Source organism: Bos mutus, chromosome 6 (genome assembly GCF_027580195.1).
Source record: "Bos mutus isolate GX-2022 chromosome 6, NWIPB_WYAK_1.1, whole genome shotgun sequence".
Taxonomy (NCBI): domain Eukaryota; kingdom Metazoa; phylum Chordata; class Mammalia; order Artiodactyla; family Bovidae; genus Bos; species Bos mutus.
In genome coordinates this window covers 81,485,395-81,512,662 of record NC_091622.1, presented here as the reverse complement: position 1 = coordinate 81,512,662, position 27,268 = coordinate 81,485,395, and positions in this window count along the sequence as shown.

The following is a 27,268-nucleotide window of genomic DNA, read 5'->3' as shown; positions in this document are numbered from 1 at the left end:
GGGTAGCCTAAACCTTCTCCACAGCAGATCCCAACCCAGGAATCAAACCAGGGTCTCCTGCATTGTAGGCAGATTCTTTACCAGCTGAGGTACCAGGGAAACCTTAAGTGAAGATTTAAACCCAATTAAATAACTGCATTAAGTAGAAATGATCTAAAAATCCAATTAAAACAGAAGCTTTACACTTTGTCACTAATCCAGTCTTTTAAAGCCTTTTTTTTTTTAGTTGGAGGCTAATTACTTTACAATATTGTAGTGGTTTTTGCCATACATTGACATAAATCAGCCATGGGGGTGGGGTCATTTGAGAGAATAGCACTGAAACATGTGTATTACCACATATGAAATAGATCACCGCCCAAGTTCAATGCATGAAACAGGGCACTCAAAGGTGGTGCACTGTGACAATGCTGAGGGATGGGATGGGGAGGGAAGTGAGAAGGGGGCTCAGGATGGGGGACATATGTACACCCATGGCTGATTCATGTCAATGTATGGCAAAAACCACTACTATATTGTAAATAATTAGCCTCCAATTGAAATGAATAAATTAAAAAAAAAGAACAGAAGCTTTAAAAGACTAGATAAGTAACAAGATGTAACTGGATGTTGTCTGTATAAAAGCTAAGACTTTAAATATGAATAAGCATAGAATTTAAAAGAGTGAAGAAAGTTATAGTGTGTAAACACTAATTCTAAAATGGCAGGAATGACTATACTGTATCAAGATATTTAGATTTCAAAATAAGGAATGTTTTCAGGAATGAAGACAGATATTTCATATTCATAAAGGGACAGTTCATCAAGAAGAAATAACAGTCTTAAACATATTCATCTGAAAAAGCATACACTGAGACAAGTGAAAAGAGAAAGAGACAAACATACAGATAATGTCAATACTTATCTTGTTAATCATAAAAATTAGATAGAAAATTAATGAGATATAGAAGATAAACTGAAACTAAATAACATCTATAAAACACACTACCACAAAATAACATTTTTTTTCATGCTGAAATGGAACATTCACCAAGAAAGATCATTTGATTTGTTAGATCAGTAAATGTCAGAATATATTTAAAATGTCTGAAATAATGCAGAATATCTTCTCCCAAAAGAAATTAGATGATAAATCCCAGTAATTCAAAATAATTATTTTAAAATACATTTTCAACAACACACGGCTTAAAAACTCAAAAGAGAACTAGAAATCAGTTCAGTTCAGTTCAGTCACTTAGTCAAGTCCAGCTCTTTGCCACCCCATGGACTGCAGCACACCAGGCTTCCCTGTCCATCATCAACTCCTGAAGCCTACTCAAACTCATGTCCATTGAGTCAGTGATGCCATCCAACCATCTCAGCCTCTGTTGCCCCCTTCTCCTCTCATCTTCAGTCTTTCCAAGAATCAGGGTCTTTTCAAATGAGTCAGCTCTTCTCATCAGGTGGCCAAAGTATTGGAGTTTCAGCTTCAACATCAGTCCTTCCAATGAATACTCGGGACTGATCTCCTTTAGGATGGACTGGTTGGATCTCCTTGCTGTCCAAGGGTCTCTCAAGAGTCTTCTCCAACACCACAGTTCAAAAGCAGCAATTCTTTGGTGCTCAGCTTCCTTATAGTCCAACTTTCACAACCATACATGACTACTGGAAAAACCATAGCTTTGACTAGACAGACCTTTGTTGACAAAGTAATGTCCCTGCTTTTTAATATGCTGTGTAGGTTGGTCATGACTCTTGTTCCAAAGAGCAAGTTTCTTTTGATTTCATGGCTGCAATCACCATCTGCAGTGATTTTGGAGCCCAAAATATAAAGTCTGTCACTGTTTCCACTGTTTCCCCACTATTTGCCATGAAGTGATGGCACCAGATGTCATGATTGTAGTTTTCTGAATATTGAGTTTTAAGCCAACTTTTTTCACTCTCCTCTTTCACTTTCATCAAGGGGCTCGTTTGTTCTTCTTTGCTTTCTGCCATCAGTATAGTGTCATCTGCATATCTGAGGTTATTGATATTTCTCCTGGAAATCTTGATTCCAGCTTGTGCTTCATCCAGTCTGACATTTTGCATATGTACTGTGCATTTAAGTTAAATAAGCAGGGTGATAAAATACAGCCTTGACGTACTCCCTTTCCTGATTTGGAACCAGTCTGTTGTTCCATATCCAGTTCTAACTGTTTCTTTCTGACCTGCACACAGATTTCTCAGGAGACAGGTCAGATGATCTGGTATTCCCATCTCTTTCAGAATTTTCCACAGTTTGTAGTGATCCACACAGTCAAAGGCTTTGGCATAGTCAATAAATCAGAAGTAAAAAATATTAAATTGCAAATAAAAACAAAATATCCCATTTTTATTAAAGCTGTATTAAAGGGGAAATTATAGCTTAAAATATTTATATGAGAAAAGAAAATAGGAGCTATCAGTTACCACAACACATCAACTGGGAAAATTGAAATTAAAAATTAAAAACTGGAAATTCTAATTTTGGTGAGATTTTCAAGTTACAGAATACCTAATGCATTGCTGGTGGGGTAGTAAAATTTTAAAACAATTTTCTAAAACATTTTGATAGTTTATTATAATTAATAACATATATACAAATACCATGAATCATCAGTTTCAATCCCTTAGTTGCATTTATCCTACCAAAGTAAAGGCATGTTCTCATAAAACTGTTAAGAAAAATGTTTATAGCAGCTTTATTCATAACAAAAGATGATCAACAAAAGGACCTGGAATAGTATATTTAATGATAAATCAGAGAGGATAATGCAAAAACCAAAAAGATATTCTCAGAGAGAATGAAAAACAAGGGCATATGCTGAGCTCACAGAGAGAAAAAAAATAAGCAGAATTTCAACAGTGGAATAATATTAATAATTGTACAGAGATCAAATAAGATAAGGCATGGAAAGTGATCATTTGGCTTTGTAACTAGGTGTCACTGATAACCTTGGCAAGGGAATTTTATTACATTGGTCAATTCAAAGCAGACTGCAGGTTTTGAGGAGTGGATGTTAGTAACATAGAAAGAATATGTGACTTGGCTTTTAATGAAATGCTGGAGACATGAGGATTGGAGCACAGTTTTTTACAGCAAGGTTTCTGTTGTGAATGAGATGGAAAATACTAGTGTTGAAATGGTTTCTTGTTTAAAATCAATGCTTTCCAACTACATATGGAACATGAATAAACACTGAGAAGAAAATAAGGCTTAATTCTAAATCTTACTATCACAATTTTGAATACATTTCTCTCTTCAACATTTTATATAACATCTAATCACATGGAAATACAAATTATTTTGTAATCTGAAAATTGATCTCATGATATCCATCTCTTTGGACAAACATTAATATTTGAAGTATGTTTTTTAAATTATAACCAGGATGTGAAGAATTGACTCATTGTAAAAACCCCAATGCTGGGAAAGATTGAAGGCAGGAGGAGAAGGGGATGACAGAGGATGAGATAGTTGGATGGCATCACTGACTCAATGGACATGAGTTTGAGCAAGCCCCAGGAGTTGGTGATGGACAGGGTAGCCTGGTATGCTACAGTCCATGGGGCCACAAAGAGTCGGACATGACTGAGCAACTAAACTGAACTGAAATGAGTACTAATTTCAGGATGGCATCATGCCACTGTACATCTCTTCCTTAAAAGCATAACTTACAATTACATATATTCATATCCTTCAGTGTTAATGAGCATAAACTTAGGCACAGATAAGTTTCTAGGAAATTTTGAAAAATAGAACCATTATATGAATCAAGCAAATGTCACAATTCATCTGTTTCTGGCATGGTTTTAGCTTGTCAATAGTGAAACTGACATAGATAGTAGTTTCATGCTTCTGCTAAAGTGATGATCTGAATACCGATTTTGGATTTTGACTGCAGATGTTAGAAGCAAACCATTTCTAACAGATGTATAATCTGATTAAATATGCAATGCAATGATACTGTCAAAACCTATTAATCACTCTTTCAGGACACATTAGGGTAGGCTTTACTGACAGCTGTGAGGATTGGAACGTCTCTGCAGTTGCAGGTACTGTTTTTCCACACCACTCATTGAATCTTAAAAGGAGAAAATAACTACAATAGGCAAGTACACAGTAAACTTAAAATGGTGTGTCATTTTTTCCCCACCATTACAGAGAAGAGATACATGTATTTCTTTTCCTTTCCTCCAAGAATATTTACCAAACCTGGATTTATTTGCTTCTTACCCCAAAATTGCAGGGATTGCTTTCTATCATGCTGGGATTAATTCAAAAATTCAGATAGAGCTGAGCCTCCCACATGCATATATTAGAATGCAGTCCTATGACTGATGATTGTACAATATGTGTTCACAGATGAATAGTAGCAAAGTTTTTTCCCCCGCTGAGAATGCTAACAAGTATTGATTTCTCAGCTATTGGCACACACAGGTGCTGTAATTTATTTTGGAAAGGATAGCACCTTAATTTTATGATCATCAGTCCCCAGATCTTATTTTTGTCCTTGGTTCACCCATACAGATTTGATTCCTAACAGTATTAATGATCTTTAGTAAAACTAAACAACTGTTTGCCAATATGTAATCCAAATGTTCTCACTGAATTATTCTGAGTTCCAGAATTTTTATACCCTAGTTTGTTACAAATAGATGACTCAATTATAATTAAAGTTCACTCTTGTTCCAAATCTCTATACTCATTTAAGGATATACATTAGGAATTACCAAATCTTCAAAGATCAGACTGTTCAAGTGTTAATGAGATGAACAAATGTGGCAGTGAATCTCAATAGCTAGAAAAATATGGGAAAAGAACAAAAATGTACTTCAGTTCTCAAACCACTCATTGAAGCTTGAATTGACCAGTTGTTATATTAAATAGATAGGAAATAGCAGTAGTAGTAGCAAGAGTAACAACCATCCCTTCTAGGTCTCTCAAAGAAAGGAAGCTCTTACTTTCTACTCTTCTAAACACTATTTTTGCAAAGCTTTCTATACCCTGACTTGGTTATGCTGGATCCTTACCAAAGTGTTTTTATTATGTGGTAATCTACAGCATTATATTAGACCTTAAAATGCCTCCCTTAGCTGTAGAATATGTCATAACCACTACATGCTGCTGACCAACATTTAATATCTTCATTTTGGTTTCTCCTCAACTAATGATGAGGGATTCCCTGGCTCAGATGTTAAAGAATCTACCTGTAATGTGGGAGACCCAAGTTCAATCACAGGGTCAGGAAGATCTTCTGAAGAAAGGAATGGCAACCCACTCCAGCAGTCTTGCCTGGAGAACTCCATGGACAGAGGAGCCTGGTCGGCTACAGTCCATGGGGTTGCCAAGAGTCAGAAACGAATGGGTGCCTAGCACTCTCAGCTGATGATTAGAGAGTAACCTTGTGCTTCACAGATTTGTATCCTTCAAGATCATCACAGTGAAAAAAGAGATCATGTTTAACTGATAAATTAATACTTAGAAATAAGCACTTCATCATGAATGTGTTGATGATCTACTTTGGTTATGGAAAAGTTTTAATACAAATATAAACTAAATTTTCTGTGGTCTATTAAGCAAAAATATAGGAGTTGTTAATACTTTAAAGACTTTGATATTGAGAACAAATTTATTAATCATTTCTTCCTTAATTCCTGAGTAAAGGTAATCAAAATAAGAAATCTTAATCACTAAATAGTAGCTTAGTTGAGAATAGCTCTTTTTCCAAAATTTTCACAATAATTTCTCCCGTCTTGCAAAATTTAAGGTACTGTAATATTTAGGCCCTCAATTACATAAATTAATTTAGGCATCTTAATAAGTCCTTAGATCACAATCACTATCGTAATGCCACTTTGTATGGTGGGTATTGCAAATAACTCTGGAATAATTAGGTATGGAAAGACTAGAGATCACCTCAAGAAAATTAGAGAAACCAAGGGAACATTTCATGCAAAGATGGGCACAATAAAGGACTGAAAAGGTATGGACCTAACAGAAGCAAAAGGTATTAACAAGAGGTGGCAATAATACACAGAAGAACTACACAAAACAGAACTTAATGACCCAGATAACCACAAGGCTATGATCATTTAACTAGAGCCAGATATCCTGGAGTGTGAAGCCAAGTGGGCCTTACGAAGCTTCACTACAAACAAACCTAGTGAATATTATGAGGTGAGGTAGATTCCAGGTGATCTATTTCAAATTCTAAAATAATACTTTATTAAAGTGTTGAACTCAATCTGCCAGCAAATTTGGAAAACTCAGCAGTGGCCACAGGACTGGAAAAGGTCAGTTTTTATTCCAATCCCCAAAAAAGGCAATGACAAAGAATGTTCAAGCTACCACACAATTGCACTCATTTCACATGCAAGCAACGTAATGCTCAAAATTCTCCAAACAAGGTTTCAACATGACGTGAACCAAGAACTTTCAGAAGTTCAAGCTGGATTTAGAAAAGTCAGAGAAACCAGAGATCAAATTGCCAACATTTTGTTGGATCATAGAAAGAGCCAGAGAATTCGAGAAAACAAGTACTTCTGCTTCGTTAATTATGCTAAAGCCACTGACCATGTAGATCACAACAAACTGGAAACTTCTTCAAGAGATGAGAATACCAGACCATGTTACCTGCCTCCTGAGAATCCTGTATGCAGGTCAAGAAGCAACAGTTAGAACCGGACATGGAATAACAGACTGGTTCCAAACTGGAAAAGCAGTATGTCAAGGCTATATAATGTCACCTTGCTTTTTAATTTATATGCAGTGTACATCATGTGAAATGCTGGGATGGATGAAGGACAAGTTGGAATCAAGATTGCCAGGAGAAGTATCAATAACCTCAGATAAGCTAATGACACTACCCTTATGGCAAAAAGTGAAGAGGAACAAAAGAGCCTCTTGATGAAAGTGAAAGAGGGGAGTGAAAAAGTTGGCTTAAAACTCAACGTTCAGAAAACTAAGATCATGCCATCCGCTCCAACAACTTCATGGCAAATTGATGGAGAAACAATGGAAACGGACAGACTTTATTTTCTTGGGCTCCAAAATCACTGTAGATGGTGACTGCAGCCATGAAATTAAAAGAGAAGAAAAGCTATGACAAAACTAGACAGCATATTAAAAAGCAAAGACATTATGTGCCAACAAAGGTCTGTCTAGTCAAAGCTGTGTTTTTTTCCAGCAGTCATGTATGGATGTGAGAGTTGGACTATAATGAAGGCTGAGCATGAAAGAATTGGTGCTTTTGAGCTGTGGTGTTGGAGAAGACTCTTGAGAGTTCCTTTGACTGAAAGGAGATCAAACCAGTCAGTCCTAAAGGAAATCAACCCTGAATATTCATTGGAAGGACTGAGGCTGAAGCTGAAATGCCAATACTTTGACCACATACTCCGAAGAGCCAACTCATTGGAAAAGACCCCAGTGCTGGAAAAGACTGAAGGCAAGAGGAGAAGGGGATGACAGAGGATGAGATGGTTGCATGGCATCACCGACCAAGTGGACATGAGTTTGAGCAAGCTCCAGGAGACGGTGAAGGACAGGGAAGATTGGTGTGCTACAGTCCATGAGGTGGCAAAGAGTTGGAGATGACTGAATGACTGAACAACATCATTTAGGCATCAAAAACTTTAGAAAATGAAAGGAATATACCCTATTTTCCTTTGCTGTTTACTTTGTTTCAAATCCTCTCAACAGGAAAAATAATACCATATATTATGCTTCTTTAGTGTTAGAATTGATTCAAAAAAAATTCAGTTCAGTTCAGTCACTCAGTCGTGTCCAACTCTTTGCGACCCCATGAATCGCAGCATGCCAGGCCTCTCTGTCCATCACCAACTCCCAGAGTTCATTCAAACTCGTGTCCATTAGTTGGTGATGCCATCCAGCCATCTCATCCTCTGGCATCCCCTTCTCCTCCTACCCCCAATCCCTGCCAGCATCAGGGTCTTTTCTAATGAGTCAGTTCTTCACATGAGGTGGCCAAAGTATTGGAGTTTCAGTTTTAGCATCACTCCTTCCAATGAACACCCAGGACTGATCTCCTTTAGGATAGCCTGGTTGGATAATGCCATACAAATATGAGACTCTATGAATTTAAATAAAATACTCATTTACAAAATGAAAAGTAAACCTGTTAATTAATCTCTCTCTGGAAAATTTGGAAGTTTTATTTTGGGTTGCATCAATGTTCAATATTTTAGAACTTTATTTTGTCCTAAAAATTGAAGAAAGAATGGACTAGGTTTTAAATATCCAAATTAAATTAAAAGTAGAAAAATGACTGTATTTGGTGGTTAAAAATTATATTTTTACAATACTTGTATAAAATTCAAGAATAATATTTTGAAAAGCTAAAATGCACAGGAAACTGTGTAAATACCTAACTTCACTAGTTGTATCAGTTCAGTTCAGTCGCTTAGTCGTGTCTGACTCTTTGCAACCCCATGAATCACAGCACGCCAGGCCTCCCTGTCCATCACCATCACCCAGAGTTCACTTAGACTCACGTCCATCGAGTCAGTGATGCCATCCAGCCATCTCATCCTCTGTTGTCCCCTTCTCTTTCTGCCCCCAATACTTCCCATCATCAGAGTCTTTTCCAATGAGTCAACCCTTCCCATGAGGTAGCCAAAGTATTGGCATTTCTTTCACCTTTAGCATCATTCCTTCCAAAGAAATTCCAGGGCTGATCTCCTTTAGAATGGACTGGTTGGATCTCCTTGCAGTCCAAGGGACTCTCAGGAGTCTTCTCCAACACCACAATTGAAAAGCATCAGTACTTCGGCACTCAGCTTTCTTCACAGTCCAACTCTCACATCCATACATGACCACTGGAAAAACCATAGCCTTGACTAGATGGACCTTTGTTGGCAAAGTAATGTCTCTGCTTTTCAATATGCTATCTAGGTTGGTGATAACCTTACTTCCAAGGAGTAAGTGTCTTTTAATTTCATGTTTGCAATCACCATCTCCAGTGATACTGGAGATTGCCCCCCAAAAAATAAAGTCTGACACTGTTTCCACTGTTTCCCCATCTATTTCCCATGAAGTGATGGGACCGGATGCCATGATCTTTATTTTCTGAATGTTGAGCTTTAAGCCAACTTTTTCACTCTCCACTTTTGTTTCATCAAGAGGCTTTTTAGTTCCTCTTCAATTTCTGCAATAAGTGTGGTGTCATCTGCCTATCTGAGGTTATTGATATTTCTCCGGGCAATCTTGATTCTAGCTTGTGCTTCTTTCAGCCCAGCGTTTCTCATGATGTACTCTGCATAGAAGTTAAATAAGCAGGGTGACAATATACAGCCTTGACATACTCCTTTTCCTATTTGGAACCAGTCTGTTTTTCCATGTCCAGTTCTAACTGTTGCTTCCTGATCTGTATAAAAATTTCTCAAGAGGCAGGTCAGGTGGTCTGGTATTCCCATCTCTTTCAGAATTTTCCAGTTTATTGTGATCCACACAGTCAAAGGCTTTGGCATAGTCAATAAAGCAGAAATAGATGTTTTTCTGGAAGTCTCTTGCTTTTTCGATGATCCAGCGGATGTTGGCAATTTGATCTCTGGTTCCACTGCCTTTTCTAAAACCAGCTTGAACATTTGGAAGTTCACAGTTCACGTATTGCTGAAGGCTGGCTTGGAGAATTTTGAACATTATTTTACTAGCATGTGAGATGAGTGCAATTGTGCGGTAGTTTGAGCATTCTTTGGCATTGTATTTCTTTGGGATTGGAATGAATACTGACCTTTTCCAGTCCTGTAGCCACTACTGAATTTTCCAAATTTGCTGGCATATTGAGTGCAGCACTTTCACAGCATCATCTTTCAGGATTTGAAATAGCTCCACTGGAATTCCATCATCTCCACTAGCTTTGTTCATAATAATGCTTTCTAAGGCCCACTTGACTTCACATTCCAGGATGTCTGGCTCTAGGTGAATGATCACACCATCGTGCTTATCTGGGTCGTGAGGCTCTTTTTTGGACACTTCTTCTGTGTATTCTTGCCACCTCTTCTTAATATATTTTGCTTCTGTAAGATCCATACTATTTCTGTCCTTTATCAAGCCCATCTTTGCATGAAATGTTCCTTTGGTATCTCTAATTTTCATGAAGAGATGTCTAGTCTTTCCCATTCTACTGTTTTCCTCTATTTCTTTGCACTGATCACTGAGGAAGGCTTTCTTATCTCTTCTTGCTATTCTTTGGAACTCTGCATTCAGATGCTTATATCTTTCCTTTTCCCCTTTGCTTTTCGCTTCTCTTCTTTTCACAGCTATTTGTAAGGCCTCCTCAGACAGCCATTTTGCTTTTTTACATTTCTTTTCCATGGCGATGGTCCCTGTCTCCTGTAAAATGTCACAAACTTCCATCCATAGTTCATCAGGCAATCTATCTATCAGATCTAGGCCCTTAAATCTATTTCTGACTTCCACTGTATACTCATAAGGGATTTGATTTAGGTCATACCTGAATGGTCTAGTGGTTTTCCCTACTTTCTTCAATTTAAGTCTGAATTTGAAAATAAGTATTCATGATCTGAGCCACAGTCAGCTCCTAGTCTTGTTTTTGTTGACAGTATAGAGCTTCTCCATCTTTGGCTGCAAAGAATATAATCAATCTGATTTCGGTGTTGGCCATCTGGTGATGTCCACGTGTAGAGTCTTCTCTTGTATTGTTGGAAGAGGGTGTTTGCTATGACCAGTGCATTTTCTTGGCAAAACTCTATTAGTCTTTGCCCTGCTTCATTCCATATTCCACGGCCAAATTTGCCTGTTACTCCAGGTGTTTCTTCACTTCCTACTTTTGCATTCAAGTCCCCTATAATGAAAAGGACATCTTTTTAGGGGTGTTAGTTCTATTACGTCTTGTAGGTCTTCATAGAACCGTTCAACTTCAGCTTCTTCAGCATTACTGGTTGGGGCATAGACTTGGATTACTGTGATATTGAATGGTTTGCCTTGGAAACGAACAGAGATCATTCTGTCATTTTTGAGATTGCATCCAAGTACTGCATTTCACACTCTTTTTTTAACCATGATGGCCACTCCATCTCTTCTGAGGGATTCCTGACCTCAGTAGTAGATATAATGTTCATCTGAGTTAAATTCACCCATTCCAGTCCATTTTAGTTCGCTGATTCCTAGAATGTCGACATTCACTCTTGCCATCTCTTGTTTGACCACTTCCAATTTGCCTTGATTTATGGACCCCAGGTTCCTATGCAATATTCCTTTTACAGCATTGGACCTTGCTTCTATTACCAGTCACATCCACAGCTGGGTATTGTTTTTGTTTTGGCTCCATCCCTTCATTCTTTCTGGAGTTATTTCTCCACTGATACCCAGTAGCATATTGGACATCTACTGATCTGGGGAGTTCCCCTTTCAGTATCCTATCATTTTGCCTTTTCATACTGTTCATGGGGTTCTCAAAGCAAGAATACTGAAGTGGTTTGCCATTCCCTTCTCCAGTGGATGACATTCTGTCAGACCTCTCCACCATGACCCACCAGTCCCCGGTGGCCTCATGGGCATGGCTTAGTTTCATTGTGTTAGACAAGGCTGTGGTCCTAGTGTGATTAAAATGACTAGTTTCTGTGAGTATGGTTTCAGTGTGTCTGCCCTCTGATGCCCTCTTACAACACCTACCATCTTACTTGGGTTTCTCTTACCTTGAACGTAGGGTATCTCTTACCTTGAACACAGCCGCTGCTCCTTACCTTGGATGAGGGTATCTCCTCACTGCCGCCCCTCCTGAGCTTGAATGTGGAATAGCTCCTCTAGGCCCTCCTGCGCCCGCGCAGCCACCACTCTTTGCACATGGGGTTGCTCCTCCCAGCCCCAATAGTTGTATATGTAGATGCATATGCTAAAATAATTTTATATGTTTTTATTTCACTGCAACTCAGGCAAGCCACCATCACTGATTTTAATTTATAGTTAAAAGTCATATTTAAGCAGCAAGTGGCAACACCAGGCCTACTTTTGCAGGCAAGATCATAGAACAAATAATAACCACTTTTTCAGATTTAAAAATCAGAAAAATATGGAGAAATATTAATGCCAAATTAAATTGAATTGTTACTTTTATCAAGCAATGCATGCACATATTTTAAAATGTCAAATGATTTACAAGGCTTAATTAAAAACATTTTCTGTTCCCAACAGACTCAAACTCCCAGTTCCCCAAACTCTCAAAGTCACAATTTTGGAGTATATAAATAGACAGCATATATTATCATAACAAAGCAGATGATTATCTACTCTGTAGTTTAGAGTTCCCATATTTACCTTTCTGAACAATTTTTACCTCTCTTGTATTACTAAGTTTCTTTGTCTTAAATGCTAGCAGAGTTATATTGATTTCTCCCATATATTTACAGAATATGTAACTCATCTACTATTTGATCAGCTTCTTTTACATGCTTATTGATAACCCTCTCAAAGCACTTATCTTGCACATCTAAGTATAGAAGGTTGACTGCTTAGCTCTCTTCTGGAAAGTTTCACTGCCGTCTTAGGGATTCCCATTACATCAGCCACAGTGAATCTTATTTCCTAGGTGCCATGATTTTTACTTCCTTGTCTTTCTTCCTCATTTAATGAAGCATATCATTCAGCAGGTCTTGAGAGTTTATGGTACTGGCATAAAAACAAATGGCCAAATGGAACAGAATCAACTGCCCAGAAATAAACCCAAGCAAATATGGTCAACTAATATTTGACAAGGGAGCCAAGAATACTCAGTTTAGAAAAGACAATCTCTTCAATAAATGATGCTTGGGGTAACTGGATATTCATATATAAAAAAATGAAACTGAACCCATATTTTATACCACTCACAAAAAAAAAAATAACTCAAAATGGATTGTATATTGCTGGTGAGAATGAAAACTGGTACATTTGCTGTAGAAAATGGAATGGTGGTTTATCAAAAGTTTAACATAGAATTATCATATGACTCAGCAACTTTACTTCTCTCTACATCCTTTTCACTTGTTAATTTGCATCTGTATTCTTTTGCTGTAATAAGCAATAACCATGTATATAACAGTTTTTCTGAACTGACCAAATCACTGAAACTGACAATGGTATTGAGACTAGCAACACATAGCCTGATAAAGCATCATTCCAAGTCCACCATTCCATACAAAAAGAAGAACAATTTGTTTAAAACAATGGGAAGGCATCCAGAGACAAGGCAAAAGCAAGTTCGCAAAACCAGTAAAATTAGAATACTCATGCTGGAGTGATTTCTAGAGGAATATTAACAGTGTGCTTGAGTACTGCTCTATTGGTAGAGAAAACCCAATGGAATTAAATTTAAAATTTTTGAAAAACCAAATCTGTTCTGATCATGAACAGGAGATCTGAGTTTCCTGTTGTGTAGGGCTTAATGGGTGAGTGAAGACCTTGACTCGGGTTGCTCCAGCTCTGATTCAAGATTCTTCAATTACTGTCTGGGTATCCTTCAACAACTCACTTCGACTCACTTTCTGAGTATATCAGCTCCCTACATGTACCACAGTGAGACCGATCATACCATCATCATAATTTATGGGCATTATGTAAGTTAATACATGTAAATGCTTAACCAGAGCCTAGAAAAACCTTAATAAATAATTTTTATAATCATCCTAGAAGGTTTTACAGAGGGATGAATCATTGTTTTGGTCTTAAAAAAAATCCTATGATGAAGTATCAACTTGAGTTATTCAAATATATAAAAAGATATAATTTTTCTTTTTAAACATAATGACTTCTATCATTTTATTTTGCATCTTTGAATCATTATTGTTAATGATTTTAAAAGCATTAATTTAGAATCCATGGTAAATATTATCACATGGTTTTTTCAGCCCTTTATTCATTAATATGAATAATTGAATATTCCATACTTATTTGCAAAGTACTTTTTAAAATCTATTTATGCCATGCAAAGATAATTCTCTATTTGTAAAGTGTTATATGACTTTCTTCCCTCCCATCTCACACATAGGTAGTGATCCTAGACCACTGACATCTTTATGTCCTGGCTTAGGAAACAAAGAGAAAAAAAAAAAAAATGATGAGACCGTGCTACTAAAATATGACTGAAGAAGGGAAAACAAGAAGGTCTCTGAGCACCGAAGAATTGATGCTTTTGAACTGTGGTGTTGGAGAAGACTCTTGAGAGTCCCTTGGACTGCAAGGAGATCCAACCAGTCCATTCTAAAGGAGATCAGCCCTGGGATTTCTTTGGAAGGAATGATGCTAAAGCTGAAACTCCAGTACTTTGGCCACCTCATGTGAAGAGTTGTCTCATTGGAAAAGACTCTGATGCTGGGAGGGATTGGGGGCAAGAGGAGAAGGTGACGACAGAGGATGAGATGGCTGGATGGCATCACTGACTCAATGGACATGAGTCTGGGTGAACTCCGGGAGTTGGTGATGGACAGGGAGGCCTGGGGTGCTGCGATTCATGGGGTCGCAAAGAGTCGGACATGACTGAGCGACTGATCTGATCTGATCTGATTACTATCTGTCACTGCCATGACTCAAAGGACCCCATTCCAACTAAGGACAACACTCTTTGTAAAGTGATGTGGTTTGGCTAGTGGAGTAGAGATGATCGTCCATTCTACAGTGACTCTCTGCTACAGACCCACAGAAACAGGGTCATATTCTCTATTAAAAGGAAGTTCAGCATGTGTATGTAAAAGGAAAAATCCAGATAGTGAGGGCACTTTGTTTTATATCTAAGAGAAAGGAAACAACTCCTGCTTCAGTGTTATGAATTCAGTAACTAGCATTAGACATTGGCTCATATCAACAATCTCCCTGTTGTTCACCCCCCACTGCTTGACTCAAACCACAAGTTCTAGTCAACTGTATCATTTACACATTTCTCAAATACATATATATTAAACAGAATATATATATATATATATATACATACACATACATATACTCTTGCTTTCATTAGCACCAACATCTGATATCACTTTATTTCCCCCAAATAAATAAGTCTCTTAATATTCACCTTTTGGCATATTTTTAGGAAAAATACACACATAGAACGTTTTTAAATAGGAAATATTGTATACAAAGAACTCTTAAAAATAAAAAAATTAAATAAGAGAAGACAAAAAACTTAATTTAAAAAGGGCCAAAAACTTTAATACACACCTCACCAAGCAAGACATGCAAATAACAAAAAAGCATGTGAAAACAGGCTCGGTGTCAAATTGTCACGTGCATGCAAGTTCAGTTGCTCAGTGGTGCCCGACTGTTTGTGACCCCATGGACTATAGTTCACCAGGTTTCTCTGTCCACGGAATTTTCCTAGCAAGAATACTGGAGTGTGTGGTCATTTCCTACTCCAGATCCAGAGATCAAACCCACATCTCCTGTGATTCCTACATTGGCAGAAGAATTCTTTACCACTGAGCCACCTAGGAAGTTCATCATATTATTAGAGTATGGCATGTTATTAGAGTATTGTAAAGTAAATAAATACATAAAACAGAAAAAAATAAAACAAAACAATGAGATACCACTACACGCCAATTACAATGGACAAAACCTGGAACACTGACAACATCAAATACTGGCAAGGATGTCGAATAAGAGAAGCCCTCATTTGATAATGAGAATGCAATGATAGAACCACTTTGAAAAATAGTCTGTCAATTTCTTACTAAACTAAATATAAGTTCATCATATGATCAATGAGTCATATTCTTTGATATTTACCCAAAAGAACTGAAGTTTTACTTCCACACAAAGTCTGGAACTAGGACATTTACAAAAACTTTATTTATAAATTGACAAAGTCTGGAAGCAACCAGAATATTTCCCAGTAGGAAGGCAAACAAACCATGGTACATCCAGACAATGAAATATAATGCAGCACTATAGCACTATAAAGAAGCTGATTGAATCCCTTTAATGGATACTTATTTTCATTAGTTGAAAATTAACATGACAGCACCAACATTAATTAACTGCCATTTAAAATTTTAGCCTTACTTTCTAACACTCTCATTCTGTATAATCATGCTATAGCCACATTAACCTTCTTACATTACCTGAACTATGACAGATTTTCTTTACCATAGGTTCTTTACATTATGTTCTTCCCTCTGTTTGAAATGTTGTTCACACAATCTCTCAACTATTAATACCTAATTCCTGATCATTTTTCAGATCTTGGTAGAAAACAAATTTACTTAGAAGTTTTCCTTTGCTGATAAAAAACTGGTTCCTAGTGTTATGCTTTTATTATATGATATTTTCCTTCAGCCTATGCACATTCAGATTTATTTGTTTAAAATTTGTCCGACTGGTAGATTGTAATCTCTGTGAGTTCACAGAATCTACCTATATTATAAGAGCACAACATATAGCACATGGTAGGTTCTCAAGTAATATTAAACTGCATGATTGAACAAATAAGTTAATCAATCTGGATAGGAGAAAACTCAATAAGGGAAAACTGTCAGCCAATAATAAAATATGTGTCTATGAATATTTAACTCTCTTCTTCTAATCCAGACTGGAATCAAATAACTGATCACTGTTGAGAAATCTTTCGTTTAAAAAAAATTCACCCAAATGAAGGGTAGAAGGATGTTAAACAGGTTTTTAAAATACATGGATAAAAAATTATAAAATGATTTTTATGAAATAAATATTGTAACCAAAACACACAAAGGATTTTTAGTCTAAAATATTAATAGTATTCTACTTATAATTTACTGCTCACTTTTTCCCAAGCTTTTCCTAAAATAAAAACATATAAAAATAAAATTCACATTCATATCAAAAATCAAGTCAGTCACCCATATATAATATATATAATATCTGTATGAAATATACTCTAATTACAATATTAATGGTAACATAATGGGAAATACATTTGACAGATAACTTTTGCTTCCTACTTGAAATTATGTTTGGCAGAATTAAAATTATACCAACTTGAAAACTGGTTAGCTTTCTCTAATACACACATATTATTTCCTAAGATGAAGAAAAGATTTTCTGTCTCAGAATGTTCAATAACACACATTTTGAGATTTTAACTCCCATAATTTAACACTGCAAGTATATAGATGTACACTTTGGGACACATTCCATTTAGGAAGATAGAAATTTCCAAGGTGAGATGTGACAGAAAAAATATTGATAAGAGTGCATTTCAGTGAACTGTAATTTTCTTAATATTCAACAGCCATACTGGATGAAATTCTCACATATCTATACTATGAGTCATAAGTTGTAAATCTCAATCTACATCAGATCAGATTAAATTTTTACAGAGGAATTCTACAAATATTTAAAATAAGACTACTCAGAATTCCATATTTACTTGATTCAAGTTATGTGTGCAGTTCATTGCAAGTGTAAGAGAATGCTATTATGCAACAATTTTGCTTTTATTTTCAATTTCTATATTTTAGTTAAATCAAAATTGAGCAAACTATAGTTTATAATCCAGTGTAAAAAGTTTTAAGGGAAAATAGCTATGGTCACTTATTTATCTATTGTCTATTACAAGTTTAGCTACAATGGCACAGTTGAGAGGTGGTGACAGAGACTTTATGACCTACAAAGCCTAAAATATCTACCCTCTTACAGCAAAATAGAAAGATTTGCTGATACTGCTATGTCACTGCACTTATCTATTCCTTGAATATGGGAATGTTAGCCTTAATTGTTTTAGTTTGTATTGAGATTACCAATAAGCCTTGAACAACTAGATAGTCACTAAGTCAAAGGTAGAAATTTGACACCAAGAACCACTAAATCTAAGGAAAAGCTACATAACCAGAAATTGAAGAAATGGAACTAGATAAGTTTTTCCTCATTCCAGTATATGTAAGTTAAACAAGAAATTAATACACAAAACATCTATCTAAAACAACTTCATAATTGTAGTTTCCCAAGTTAAAGGTTCAAAGGTTCAAATTTGAACAGTAAGTCCCATTTTGGTAGATATTTTATACATACAGCTCCCCTAAAATCTTTATGGATCTTCTGTTGTGATTATGTCTCACCCATGCTCTAAAAGTCATACAAACAGCAGTTTTTCATAAATGCCTCTCACTAGAAGGCTAGCCCATATTTCAGATTTTTAAAAATTTTTATGTATTTATTTATTTTAATTGGAGGCTGATTACTTTACATAACTGTGGTGGGTTTTGCCATACATTCACATGAATCAGCCAAGGGGGTACATGTATTCCCCATCCTGAACCTCCCTCCCATATCCCTCCCCATCCCATCCCTCATGGTCATCCCAGTGCACCAGCCCTGAGCACCCTGTCTCATGCATTGAACCTGGACTGACGATCTATTTCACATACGATAGTATACATATTTCAATGCTATTCTCTCAAATCATCCCACCCTCGCCTTCTCCCAGAGTCCAAAAGTCTGTTTTTTACATCAGTGTCTCTTTTGCTGTCTCGTGTATATGGTCATCATTACCATCTTTCTAAATTCCATATATATGCATTAATATACGGTATTGGTGTTTTTCTTTCTGACTTACTTCGCTCTGTATAATAGGCTCCAGTTTCATCCACCTCATTAGAAGTGATTCAAATGCATTCTTTTTAATAGCTGAGTAATATTCCATTGCATATATGTACCACTGCTTTCTTATCCATTTATATGCCGATGGACATCTAGTTTGCTTGCATGTCCTGGCTATTGTAAACAGTGCTGCAATGAACATTGGGGTACACGTCTCTCTTTCAATTCTGGTTTCCTTGGTGTGTATGCCCAGCAGTGGGATTGCTGGGTCCTATGGCAGTACTATTTCCAGTTTTTTTAAGGAATCTCCATAGCCACTCTTCTCCATAGTGGCTGTACTAGTTTGCTTTCCCACCAACAGAGTAAGAGTGTTCCTTTTTCTCTGCACCCTCTCCAGCATTTATTGCAAACCAAAAGAAAGCAGGAGTAGCAATACTCATATCAGATAAAATAGACTTTGAAACAAAGGCTGTGAAAAGAGGCAAAGAAGGACACTACATAGTGATCAAAGGATCAATCCAAGAAGATGATATAACAATTTTAAATATATATGCAACCAACATAGGAGCACTGCAATATGTAAGACAAATACTAACAAGTATGAAAGGGGAAATTAACAGTAACACAATAATAGTGGGAGAGTTTAATACCCCACTCACACCTATGGATAAATCAACTAAACAGAAAATTAGCAAGGAAACACAAACTTTAAATGATACAATGGACCAGTTAGACCTAATTGACATCTATAGGACATTTCACCCTAAAACAATGAAATTCACCTTTTTCTCAAGTGCATATGGAATTTTCTCCAAGATAGATCACACCCAGGCCATAAATCTAGCCTGGATAAATTCAGAAAAGTTGAAATCATCTCAAGCATCTTTTCTGATCACAATGCAGTAAGATTAGATGTCAACTACAGGAAAAAAACTATTAAAAATAGAAACATATGGAGGCTAAACAACACATTTTTGAATAACCAGCAAATCACAGAAGAAATAAAAAAAGAAATCAAACTATGCATAGAAACGAATGAAAATGAAAACAAAACAACCTAAAACCTATGGGATTCAGTAAAAGCAGTGCTAAGGGGAAGGTTCATATCAATACAAGCCGACATCAAGAAATAGGAGAAAAATCAAATAACCTAACTCTACACCTAAAGCAAGTTGCCGGGAGAAATATAAATAACCTCAGATATGCAGATGATACCACCCTTATGGCAGAAAGTGAGGAAGAACTAAAGAGCACTTGATGAAAGTGAAAGAGGAGAGTGAAAAAGTTGGCTTAAAGCTCAACATTCAGAAAACGAAGATCATGGCATCTGGTCCCATCACTTCATGGGAAATACATGGGAAACAGTGGAAACAGTGGCTGACTTTATTTTTCTGGGCTCCAGAATCACTGCAGATGGTGATTGCAGCCATGAAAAAAAAGATGCTTACTCTTTGGAAGGACAGTTATGACCAACCTAGACAGCATATTAAAAAGCAGATACATTACTTTGAAACAAAGATCCATCTAGTCAAGCTATGGTTTTCCAGTGGTCATGTATGGATGTGAGATTTGGACTATAAAGAAAGCTGAGTGCAGAAGAATTGATGCTTTTGAACTGTGGTGTTGGAGAAGACTCTTGAGAGTAACTGTGGTGTTGGAGAAGACTCTTGAGAGTCCCTTGGACTGCGAGATCCAACCAGTCTGTCCTAAAGGAAATCAGTCCTGGGTGTTCATTGGAAGGACTGATGTTGAAGCTGAAACTCCAATAGTTTGGCCACCTGATGTGAAGAGATGGTTCATTTGAAAAGACCCTGATGCTGGGAAAGATTGAGGGCAGGAGGAGAAGAGGGTGATAGAGCATGAGACGGTTTTGAAACGTTGTTGCTGAACGAAAAGACGCCAGGATTCTTGTCTCTGAAGGAGAAGAATTCAATCCGGTGCCAGAGATGAGGCTTGATCACTCAGAGCTTTTGTGTAATAAAGTTTTATTAAAGTATAAAGGAGATAGAGAAAGCTTCTGACATAGGCATCAGAAGGGGGCAGAAAGAGTACCCCCTTGCTAGTCTTCAGCTGGATATAATATAGTCACTAGCAGTCTGTTAATGAAAGAAAGGAATGTCTTAAAACTCATAATGGCACCAGGCCCCTCACTCATAAGATGCATTTTGGGATAATCTAAGCACCAGGATTCATCCCCGGTCATAAAATGATTAATTTGAATCTTTATGAATGGCAGATTACCATACAAATAATTTTGTTTACATAGATTAGGGGGAAAATATTTGAATATAACATACTGGTTTGTCAGGTAGGTTCTGAGCCATTAGGCAAACTGACTTGAAGACAGAGTCTGGGGTAAACGCATAATACATTAACATAGCTTAAGAAAAACATTTCCATAAGAAAAATGCATTGGTTAACTCAAGGTTTGAGAATAGTTAACTTCAGGTGAAACCAGGTGTCATTATGGCAACACAGTATTTTAGAGAAACATTCTTTTAAATTTTTATAAAGAAGAAAAAAATATCCCTAGTTTGTTTCCTCCTGCCGCTTAAGAGAGATTAAAAATGTCTGACACTTGCAGGCTATTTCCTCCGTTTGGAGACCCCTGGCCTTCCTGCCTGTTACCCTCTCAGTTGGATGGCATCACCAACTCAACGGACTTGGGTTTGGGTGGACTCCAGGAGTTGGTCATGGACAGGGAGGCCTGGCGTTGTGCAGTTTATGGGGTCGCAAAGAGTCAGACACAACTGAGCGACTGAACTGAACACCTAAATCAACTAGAAAAAGAAGAATGAAGCACCTCAGGGTTGGCAGAAGGAAAGAATTCATAAAAGTTACAGCAGAAGTAAATGCAAAAGCAACAAAGGAGACCATAGCCAAAATCAGCAAAGCTAAAAGCTGGTTCTTGGAGAAGATAAATAAAACAGACAAACCATTAGCCAGACTAATCAAGAAAAAAAGGGTGAAGAATCAAATTAACAAAATTAGAAATGAAAATGGAGACATCACAACAAACAACACAAATACAAAGGATCATAAGATACTACTATCAGCGACTATATGCCAATAAAATGGACAACTTGGAAGAAATGGACAAATTCTTAGAAAAGTATAACTTTCCAAAACAGAACCAGGAAGAAATAGAAAATCTTAAAAGACCCATCACAAGCACGGAAATCTAAACTGCAATCAGAAATCTTCCAACAAACAAAAGCCCAGGACCAGATGGCTTCACAGCTGAATTCTACCAAAAATTTAGAGAAGAGCTAACACCTATGCTACTCAAACTCTTCAGGAAAATTTCAGAGAAAGTAAACTTCCAAACTCAGTTTATGATGCCAAACTCATTTTATGACTTTATTATCATGCTAATACAAAAACCAGACAAAGATGCCACCAATAAACAAAACCACAGGCCAATATCACTGATGAACATAGATGCAAAAATCCTTAACAAAATTCTAGCAAACAGAATCCAACAAAATATTTAAAAGATCATACATCATGACCAAGTAGGCTTTATCCCACGATGCAAGAATTCTTCAATATTCGCAAATCAATCAATGTGATACACCACATTAACAAATTGAAAGATATTTCAGACTTTTTAAAGGTCAAGACTTTGAATTCCCTAAAAGCACTTTTATGGAGCTGAAACATTTGCTAGGTACCACCTTAATTCATTGAGAGGTCTTATCAAAGGATCTCATAACAACACTATTAATCTGATCTCTATTGTAAAACTATCTTTCTTTTAGAATCTTTGGCTCACTGGATATGAGAAATAGCTTTGTTTCCCAACTTAGCATGTTCTGATATCTCAGTATTCTCTTATAAATTTGATTCCAAAGTGTCTTGTTATTTTTGTTTCATACATTTGTTCACAAACAGCTAAAATAAATAAATACATGTTTTCAATATTTTATTTAGACAACTCTTCCTAAATCAAAAAGAACTTAAGGACAATTAAAAATCCAACTTTACCTGAGACAACATTTTTACCAAATGATAACAAAGATACAACACAAGTGGCCATTTTTCTCAGACCCCTTTAGAGATTTCTTTGCTATTTCTTCCAGGCTTTTCTAACAATTTTCTCACCATTTTCCCCGTTTCTATTACCACTTCTTTTCTGCTGTCATTCAGCCCCAAACTAATGCCATCTATCCTAGGTTTCTGTTATGGCAACACTCTAGTCCTGAAACCAATTTCTGCATCAGTGATCTACTGCCTCAGTAATGCTGCACAGCAAACCATCAAAAAGTGACATGAACCAATGAGCACTGATTTATTTCATGAGACTGTGTTTCAGTGTTCAGGTTGGGCGGCTCTTCTGGCTTTAATTGTGCTCACTGACGTTTCTGGATTTCAGTAGACTGTCAACTGGGACAACAAGTGTTCCTGGGCCACTGGATCTCATCTTATTGCACATTAGCTCATTCCTATGATAATAATTGGAGAAGGCAATGGCACCCCACTCCAGTACTCTTGCCTGGAAAATCCCATGGACAGAGGAGCCTGGTGGGCTGCTGTCCATGGGGGCGCTAGGAGTCAGACACAACTAAGCGACTTCACTTTCACTTTTCACTTTCATGCATTGGAGAAGGAAATGGCAACCCACTCTAGTGTTCTTGCCTGGAGAATCCCAGGGATGGAGGATCCTGATGGGCTGCCATCTATGGGATCACACAGAGTCGGACACGACTGAAGTGACTTAGCAGTAGCAGCAGCATGGTAATAATGGTGAGAAGAGAACATGAGTAAAACTGGAAACATATTTTTTCAAGCCTATAGATGGATCACATCTGTTAACATCACTTTTATCAAAGCACATCACTTATTTGAACTCAAATTCTAAGGGCTAGAAAATACACTCTGCCTCACTGGTGAAAGGAGCTACAAAGTCACATGGTGAAGGGTGTAGCTGGAGGGAGAAATGAAGAATAAGCCCATTAATGTGGTCTACACAAGAGTTGTAGGCTTCAGTGGGAACCCTGGCTTCTCCTACTTAAGGAAATCATTTTACCCTTCTATGCTTACCACATAAATACTCTGACAGCAGACAGTTCAGGGAGAAAGTCACATATGTCCAGTTTATTTTCCCACGATCCTGAAGATAGAAACCTTTACACAAATAGTCACTGAGTCCAAAGGTAGAGAGACCAAGAACATTAATCTGATACATAAAAAATACTAAATACATGCTCTTCTATTTGAAATAATATCAGTGCTTTTTTTTTTTTTTTTTCCACAGGTCACAGGACTTTGGGTATCTTAGCCACTCTCTATCATTGCCTGTTTCTCCATAAGGCACTGTCTTTGTTTTGTCTTTGTATTTCTCCTTTCTCCTTAATCTGAGGAAAGTTTTTCCATCTTCGACTTTCTATGATTTAATAGAGTGAAGGGAATATAAAAGTTATGGTTAATAAATGTATTAACTACTATTCTGATATAATGAAGAATATATTTGAAACATAGTAGTTCTCTATAGTAACAGAAAAAAATCCTAAAAATGAGACTCACAGATAAATTTTCAGTTGATTTGAGATGAGTTCACTTAGCTTGGGTTCCCTTAGAGAGCAGAGCCATGGGTGTGGGGCTTGTGTGCACTGTTTTATTAGACACTGCAGTCCCATGACTGAAGGGTAAGGAAAATGAACAGAGAACGGAGAGATGGTCTATGAAAAGATATATTAGCAAGCTGTCCTCTGTTGGGACAGAGGTGACTCACCTCCACTAAGGTGACTGACTGCCTGTTCTGTGGGACCATGTCCATGAAGGTCCATATAAGTTGTGTTACAAGTATCTGTTAGGGATAGAAAAGGGGAAGAATTTATCTACTGACTCTTAGCACTCTAGTAAAAGTTCACTCCTGGAGTTTTAAATTCCCTGCCATTTCAAGGTTGTGCATGTTTGCATTACACACACATGGGCAACCCCTCTATGAGTAAGAAAACAGAGCATCATGGACAACATCACTAGCACAGTCCCCACCCAGTAGGTGAGAGTTATCTGCTGGAGCCAGAAGCCCAGGTAAGATCAGTCAGTTCTCTCTTCTAGCTAGAGCAAGAAAAAGCTAGAGCTGAGATGATCAGCAGTAGTCCTATAAAGAGTTTTTTGTTTTTTCCCAATCAAGTTATTAAAGACAACTGAAAGATTAAACTCCACCTAATTTGTCTTTTTATGAGCTAACATCCATTTATTTGTCAGTTTACTGACTGAACAAACATCCAATGGCTAACCATACTATGCCAGACAGGATAATGGAAACCAGGTAGATGTGTTGATAAGAGGCACATCAAGTATTTTAATATTTTCTGAAGAAGGAACTATGTTTTATAGAGTGACAAACAGATCACTTATAAACAGTGTTGGACTTTAGAGGAAGATAAAACAACATATTTCCATATGGAGAATGAGTTCCAGTGTACCTTTTAGAATGAGCATCAAGAATAGTTTTAAAATTAATATTCCAAATAAACTGGAGACACTAAAGAATTCTTTGGAAAATAGAAGTGGAGGAAATGTAAGTGATCCAACTGAAAGAACCAGAGAATGTGTGGGCTTTGCATGTGTAGGTGTCAAAATAAAAAGTCAAAGGAATGAAATCAGACATTTCACCCCTTTGCAATAAAATCTCTAGCAATAAAACAGTGGTCATTAATTCTAAGTAAGAACCAAATATGGCAAATCATAGGGGCTAGTACATTAAATAAACCATGCATTGAAAACTATTTTATAAGAGATTTGTCATATCAAATAACTTGCTTTTAATTTTCTTCTGGCTGGCCTGGCCTATAACCAATTTTCATAACTGCATTTATGTAACATTAACTTATGAAGAAGAAAATTATTTAACCATATCTATTTGGATAAGGGAGAAACAAAACAAGGTCTCTGTTATATATACATGTGGAAAAAGCATCAGGACTTTAAAAACTTTCTCTGCAGGAAGCCAGTGTTAAACAGCAGAAGTACAAAAATAGATTTGGCATACCGAGGGCATGGAATTCATCTAAATCATTCAGCTGATAGAGTCTGAGGATAAAGCTGAAGTGGTAAAAATCAGTCTATAAATTGTACTATTGACATGGGAAAAAAGTAAGTGTGTACCTATTTGTTTCAAAGAATTTCTTACATTCCTAAATATACTGTGTGTGAACAAACTATTAGGTATTTCTCCCAACTCATCACATATACAATTTCAGTAAGAGCTATATATAAAGCAAGCAAATATGCTCATATACATGAAGACTTGTTTTTCTGATTCCCTGCATCACTCTATTTTATTTTTTCCTTTGCTAAATATCTGGATAAGATAATGAGGACAATATAAGCAATATATCTGCAAGAAGGTGATTATTTTTATATGTTTCTCTATGGTCCAATTGAAATCCTTTCTTATGTGAAATGCATGCAGTGTTCCCTGTTCAATTTCAGTAAAAGAGATCCTATCACGTATGTACCACACACTACTTTAGCGGCTTCATTTGACAGATGGTCACTGTTCAGGAACACATTTTTCCTAGTTCTGACAGTACCTAGGAGTTGAATTTCCCCTTATATGTTAGATTTAGCATCAGTAAGCTTTTAAATACATGTAGCCACATATGCAGCACAGTAATGGAACGTCTGTTCAAGACTCAAGAGCATAGTATGGCAAAAATGATTAAATGCATATTGACACTCTGGGGGAATGTAAATATATTTTTATTTCTATCATGTGAAAAGTGTAAGTTTCATTAAAGAAGATCTATTTCAGTTATTCATAAATTGGCTACTGGTCATAACAATTCAGATTGTAGTGCAACACATAGCAATCATATAATCTATAATCATAAATGTGATATCATGTTTTACAAAATAAAAATATATATTCAGCAAATAGAAACAAAGATACCTAGAAAACCAAGGTTTATAAAGAAATACCACTATTCGTTACTTCTACTAAATGAAATATTTAACTCATCAGCATCTCTTCTGCTACAAATAAGAGAGCATATTTTTCACCCTTAATTTATTGTTATCTTCAAATAAAAGCATGCTACATATAATTATAAAACCATTTTGTTAGCACAAATATATCAGAGCATTCCTTAATAGATTTTCCTTACCACAGATGAAAGTAAAAAAAAAAAAAAGCCGTAAATCTCTTGTCAATACAGTATTTTTTCCTCTACTTTTCAATTATTATACAAAGGAAATCTTGTTATAATCCGCTCTTTGTTCTCCACAAAGTTGAGCATGGGTATTACCACTGGTTTCAGTATTGAGAATTGGAGTGCACAAAGGACTGGCAGTTCAAAAGGCTTTCAACTAGTACACAGCAATTCTACTGGAGAGAAGATGAAGTGTAATAGCATTAATAAGTCTTTCAGAGCAAACAGATATATCATTTTTAAAGAGTGAAAGCAGGCTTTCTCAACTTATATAATATTTAAATGTTTGAAAATATAGCATGGTGATTGCATATTATTACTGGAAAACAGCAGGGATTTCTCTTGTCACTCTAGAGATATTTGGTAAGAATATCTTTTGTATATGTACAGACCTTTTAAGTTATATATTTGTGCTTATTTTCTTCAGTTATTTTTGAAAACATAAAAAAGAAAATGAATGGGAATGTCTTGTAGATGACTCTCTACAATCACTGAAGTATCCTAACTATTGCAAATAATAACCAAAACCCAGGCATTTCTCCATGGGGCATGACAATAATAGTATTCTCTCTCAAGCCTC